Source organism: Helianthus annuus, chromosome 1 (assembly GCF_002127325.2).
Source record: "Helianthus annuus cultivar XRQ/B chromosome 1, HanXRQr2.0-SUNRISE, whole genome shotgun sequence".
In the NCBI taxonomy this organism is placed as follows: domain Eukaryota; kingdom Viridiplantae; phylum Streptophyta; class Magnoliopsida; order Asterales; family Asteraceae; genus Helianthus; species Helianthus annuus.
This window is the reverse complement of record NC_035433.2, coordinates 67934096-67940095: the sequence shown is the minus strand read 5'-3', so window position 1 is coordinate 67940095 and position 6000 is coordinate 67934096. Positions and strand designations below refer to the sequence as shown.

Genomic DNA, 6000 nt, shown 5'->3' with positions numbered 1-6000 from the left:
ACCCTAGAACTCTCTCTTTACATATTATCGCATATGAATACAATACTGACTTGATGGTCGGAGGGTGGTCCAGAGACTCCGGTCTCTGACCCCTTCTAACGTGTTTACTGTTTTGCAGATCTGGATCGAGACAGAGAAGGCGAGGTGCGATTGTGATTCATCTTTATCGTGGAAATATGTACCAGTATCGGTACGTGTTTCTACACAAATAAATTTGGAGGCAAATGGTGGGCCAGACCTTTCGTTATTATATCGACGATTCATATTTATTGTAGTTTAGTAGACTAAACTAATAATATATGGACTCTTGGATAAGTTTTTATGTTTAATATACTTTATCTACCAAACGAGAAAACCATTAAGTGTAAGACCCTAATACGTATTTGACAAAAAGTCGCAGCGGAAATTTGTGCCATAAAAATTTCTTTCATTAAAAACATCTCGACTTACTTGAACGTTCGTTTTAATATGTATCTTTTACAAAAATAAAGTATAAGTCCTGTTTACTAAAGTACATACTCAATTATCCTCGTACAATCTATCTTATGACTCGGTCTTCGATCTCTATTGCTCGTGATAACCGTCCGTGATTCGTACAACCTGCACTCACCACATACATTCATAACATTAGTACATAATACATAAACAAGATTCAGTCTCGTACACTTCCCATTTCGTTATCTTTCTGACTTTAAGCAATTCATCTGCGTATCCATATCCTGGTGAGGCTTTGATAATGTACCTGCATTACTTTTCATTCTCAAGGCACACTATTAATAACGTATTACTCGTCGTATCTCTATCATACATACATACATTCTTACATGCATACCTACACATCTACATACGTACATAGCTTCCTATATCTCTACATACATGCATACACTCATACGTACCTTCATATATACCAAATACATATCTGCATACACACATACATTACTACGTCTCTACATATGTACATATACACATACGTATCTTCACATATACATAAATACACATCTACATACGTACATACATTACTACGTCTCTACTTACTTTCATACACCCATACGTGCCTTCATACATACTTAAATACACGTCTACATATGTACATGCACTCTTACGTACACGTTCAAGATCTTACATACCTCTTGTATATCCATATATTAATCACGTGGTACTTAGACTTAGATTTATAGCTCATAGACGTCAAAAGAACGATCAAAATCATGTTTGGGAGGCCCGCCATGGTCCACGGATAATAAACCGAAGCCTACTATACCCAAATCAACTTAGGTAACAATTTTCAGGTTTTTGAACATGGGGAGGCCGTCGGCGACGGCCCTTGCATAAGTTAAAAGGTGTTCTGTTGAACTCCTTTTATGTTAAGATGTGTTTCTTTTGCACTCCTCTTAAGTTAAGAGGTGTTTCTTTTGCACTCCTCTTAAGTTAAGAGGTGTTTCTTTTGCACTCCTCTTAAGTTAAGAGGTGTTTTTGCTGCAGCTACGTTTCGTCGTCCGTACGCACTAAAACGCACATAACTTTTGAACCGTTTACCCGTTTAACCTCCCTTTTCTTCCTACATGCTTGTAAATTCACATTCTATTATATGAACTTGAAATCCAACATCCGGTTTAAGGAAAATATTCACTTAAGCTCTCGGCTTTATATACCCGCTTTCACTTATTCGACCCGTTCATGTTTTCATCAAACCACTCATTTGTTTTAACCCAAAACTTACATAAACGTTATAGCTATAATACTTTTACATTATCCGGGGTTCGTACTTGGGATTTATGCACCCGATACCCAGTATGCGTTAAACCTATTCATGTCATTCATTTATACGAAAGCAAACTTTGTTAATACAATTTCAAATGCGAAATTGTTTGTCTATTAACCATGACTCACAACCGAGTCTTTAGACTATCAATCCGCGTCTCTGATTCTTGGATAGCGTACTTATGTACAATTCTACCCATACCCGGTTATAGTACCGTAATCAATTACTTATACAACCCTTCCGGTATAGTAATAAAACCACAATTTTGCCCCATTCGGCCTACTTAACGTAAATCATCAATTTCATACAACCCTTCTTATTTGACTTCAATTATCATGCCTAATTAACTAGAACATAACCTTACTTAACAAACTAAGAAGTGATTCGGAAATCACTTAATTACCTTGTGCATCCGTGTCCGTATCCACTTCCTTGCCTCCTCTTGACCCGTTAGCCTTTCATGTTTGAGTCCATCTTGATATGATTCCTCTACTTTCATGCCACCAATTCACATTCTCGTTAGCATACACAATTGTACATGTTAAAGATCATATCAATTGCATATTTCACATTTGACTTTCATTAGTCAATTATAAGAAGTATAAGACATATACCCAATTTCACATCCTTTCAAACTCATACAATTTACCATGTCATTGCATATAACGCGTATAGATGTAACATGTACTATACGACTTTCTAATATCCTACCTTTACAACAACAAGTCAAATTGTGCTTCCTATTCGTAGTTGACTTTCAGAAGTCAACAGTTTATCATATGAACTTCCGACTTATTCACCTATATCCGTAACATCATTTATGCTATATTAAAGACACTATATATATTTCTTACTCACGATGCAAATGTGCTTACAATCACATGATCACCTAGTGATATAAAACACAATGTACAAGTCCTTAATGCATAGTCTTGACCAAGACACACATTCAACCCGAATTCTTGTATGAGTTCCATCTAAAGCACATTCTTCAAGTTAGTATACTACTAATTACATCATTACCTCATTTCATTCATATATATATCGAGCCATTTCATACAATCTCACATCTTAACTTCACTTAGACATTTCATCAAACACTTGGTGTGCGTACCACTACCTTAGCACAATGTACAACTAATTAAAGCACATTCTTCCTAGTTCAATCATGGATTAACATAATCTTTCACAAATCATCATCATAACCAAGCATCATATGTCTATATCAATTTATCCATCTAACTACTTTCTATAACACTACTCTAACATCAACATTACACAATTCATCATAAATCTTCACTATACTTCATCTTCCTACAATTCTAAGTGGGTTTTATCCTAACTCATCAATACCATCCAAATTAAGCATATTACAACTTTAACACATTGATATTAACTAACATTCATATTCAATTTCATAATATATTCACGGATTACACATAACCCACTTCATCAAATATCACCAAAACATTAAATTCAACTTACCACTTGCTTATTAGAGCTAGATGATGAGAGATCTTCATCCATGCAATGTTTTTCCTTTGATCTTGGGTTTGATTTGACTGAATTTGCATTCTTGTTCTTGAGATGATTTATCCTCTTTCTTCCTCTCCATATACGACACACACACACACACACTACACATAGTAAAATTATGCCTTTTACATTTAATCCAAACTTCATCCTAAATCTCCAAATTCAGCCCCTCATGTTTGTTATGTATTCATAATTGTCCCAAATTCATTCTTTATTTGTTTTAACTAAACCATTTAAATGGTTAAATAGTCTAGTCATTTTGTTTTATGTTTCATCATATGGAATCGTATGATGAATGCAAATATTTGAGTTTTGGGGCGTTACATTAAGGCTTCTGTTTTATCTTTTATTAAAAAAAAATGGAAGCGGGTCTTCTAGTATGGTTACCGACATTCCCTCAATGTTGCCACAACATATCTATAGACTGGGTTGGAATTGCTTCCAAGTGAACCATCCCTAGCCTCTCGACTAGTAAACGATATGCCACAACAAGATTGGTTTAAGGCCATCTTGGTTTTATTATCTTTTTTATAACTTAATTAGTTTGTGCTTTTTATCATGCTCACAAATTGGATCACGGTTAGGATCTTATTAAATACCGGAGCAATATTAAATTTGTTAAGTTACCGAATGAACAAAGTAAAAACCCTTTTTACCGGTTCTTATTACTTTGACGAATTACCTAATCCCCCATTAATCAACTCTTCTTAACTTTTACCCCCAATCGGATCTTGTGCATTACCAGAAGCCTCCTTAAGGATCTTGATGTAATATTAGAAGCTTTTTATTACCCCAAGATCTGATTCGATACTAGAAGCTTGTCACCCGAACCTGGTTCAATACTAGAAAACCCCTAGTAAGATCTTGGTCAAATGCCAGAAACTTACACCAGGACCTGATTAAAGTTACCAGAAGTCGTACGCACACCCAGTCAAGTTAAGTTATATTAGATTAATTTAGTTGAATTAAGTTGTTAAGTTAATTTAGTTTCAAAGAGACCAGATAATCATATCACAAAAGGAAATAGACTAAGAATTAGTAAAAGGATAAACACATTTGATAAAAAAAAATACTATTTTAATAAGATTAACCAATCCAATAGTTTGAGAAGACATGAATATTACAATTTACAACCATATGAGATCTTAACACTTTTACCCATGGCATTTATCGTTCTTCCATGATCTTCAAGCTCAAGTATAAGTGTGTGTAACAAGTGTATTCAAATCTCATTTATTACATATATTTGGTGAACTAATCTACCGATAACTTATTCTTAACATGGATGATCAAAGATAGAATGTTGGAACTCTAACTTTAGAGAGGCTTCGGTTGGCATTAAGATCTTCCATAAGTATCAATGTCTTATCTTCCAAGCAAAGAACGCTTAGGAAGCATCATGACCATGGCATACTTGGACATTGAGGAACCAATATCTATGGATCACCCACACTTTTCCAAGGAACGAGAGCCTTTAAGGAAAAGAGAACAAGGCCTAGAAGGCACAAGTCTATTAGCTTTGGGACTGTAGAAAACAAGTAACAAGAGAGAAAATAAGGGAAAGACTTGATACCTGTAAGTATGGTCTAACAAAAACTCCAAAGTACTTGTCACTCGACGGATCTGTGACTATGGTCATATCACACATTGGCTAACTCATTGTCCAATTATGAAGGTTATCAAGTACTGTATACAAACAACATAATACTGGCAGTAATTGTAGAATACAAAGACTTAATCCCTGTAAGTATAACTAAAAACATTTAGGGTTTTGCAAAGCATGTAGTAAAAAGAAAGAATGATTCACTTTATAACTTTAGGGTTTAACTACAGGCCTCCTGGTATAACCTTTGGTATAACTCCTGAGCTCTTAAAATATACATTGCACTCGTGTTAGTATAATAACCCAATTCAACTTTATCAATACATCGCGAGATTAGAACCCCAACGTAGTTTACAAAGCATAGTCTTAATCAGGCAATGCCTTGACATCCGTTGTTGGGTTCAAGATCAATCGGACAGGGTATCGAATCAGTAATCAGGGGTTAAAACACTTAAAACGGGGCAGAGCTTTGTAGGATTTATGGGGTGAAATACTAAGAAAAATAGGGTATAGAAGAGCAGAGAGGGGGCGAGACAGAAAGAAGGAAAGGAAAGTTGAGCAGTTTGAATGTGTTCTGCTACTTCTATATTTATAGTTGAAATGTAAACTTGGAGTACACGCCAAACTCAATTGCTCTGATCTTTTGCAAGACACGTAGACAAGAATTGAATTCAATTGTTAAGTTTATTTATTATTATTTTATTATTATAATTAATTCAGCTGCTTCACTCATTTATCGCTTATAACTTATAAAATATGACGTTTTATAAAACGATGAATATGTCATTACAACGAGAATATTTTTATCTACATTTTGACCTAAGTTTCATTAAAAACGGAGTAAGGTCAATTATAATGTATTTTTATTATTTATTTATTAAACGGATCCTATGTTCGTCTAAATATCTCATATCTCTATCAGTCAACTAACTCATATTCTACACGTTTAATAATATAAGTTTTAAATAAAAAAATGAAAATGTTACACTTTAATAAACGTAATGTTAGAATTTGATAGTATTTAAATGTTTGCTTTGAATGATTTTTTGTTTATGTTTGTATCATTTCCAACCTCCCATAACCACTAAAGATATTTATC

At 34.1% G+C, this 6000-nt stretch overlaps 1 long non-coding RNA gene across 1 annotated transcript; it reads right to left on the bottom strand.

Moving 5' to 3' along the window:
- Positions 1-4322: 4322 nt before the first annotated feature.
- LOC118481738 lies at positions 4323-5448 on the bottom strand. The gene is made up of 2 exons (XR_004866060.1): positions 4872-5448; positions 4323-4793 (listed from the first exon to the last, which is right to left on the bottom strand). It is a non-coding gene; the product is annotated as an uncharacterized LOC118481738 (long non-coding RNA).
- Between the last annotated feature and the right edge of the window lie 552 nt (positions 5449-6000).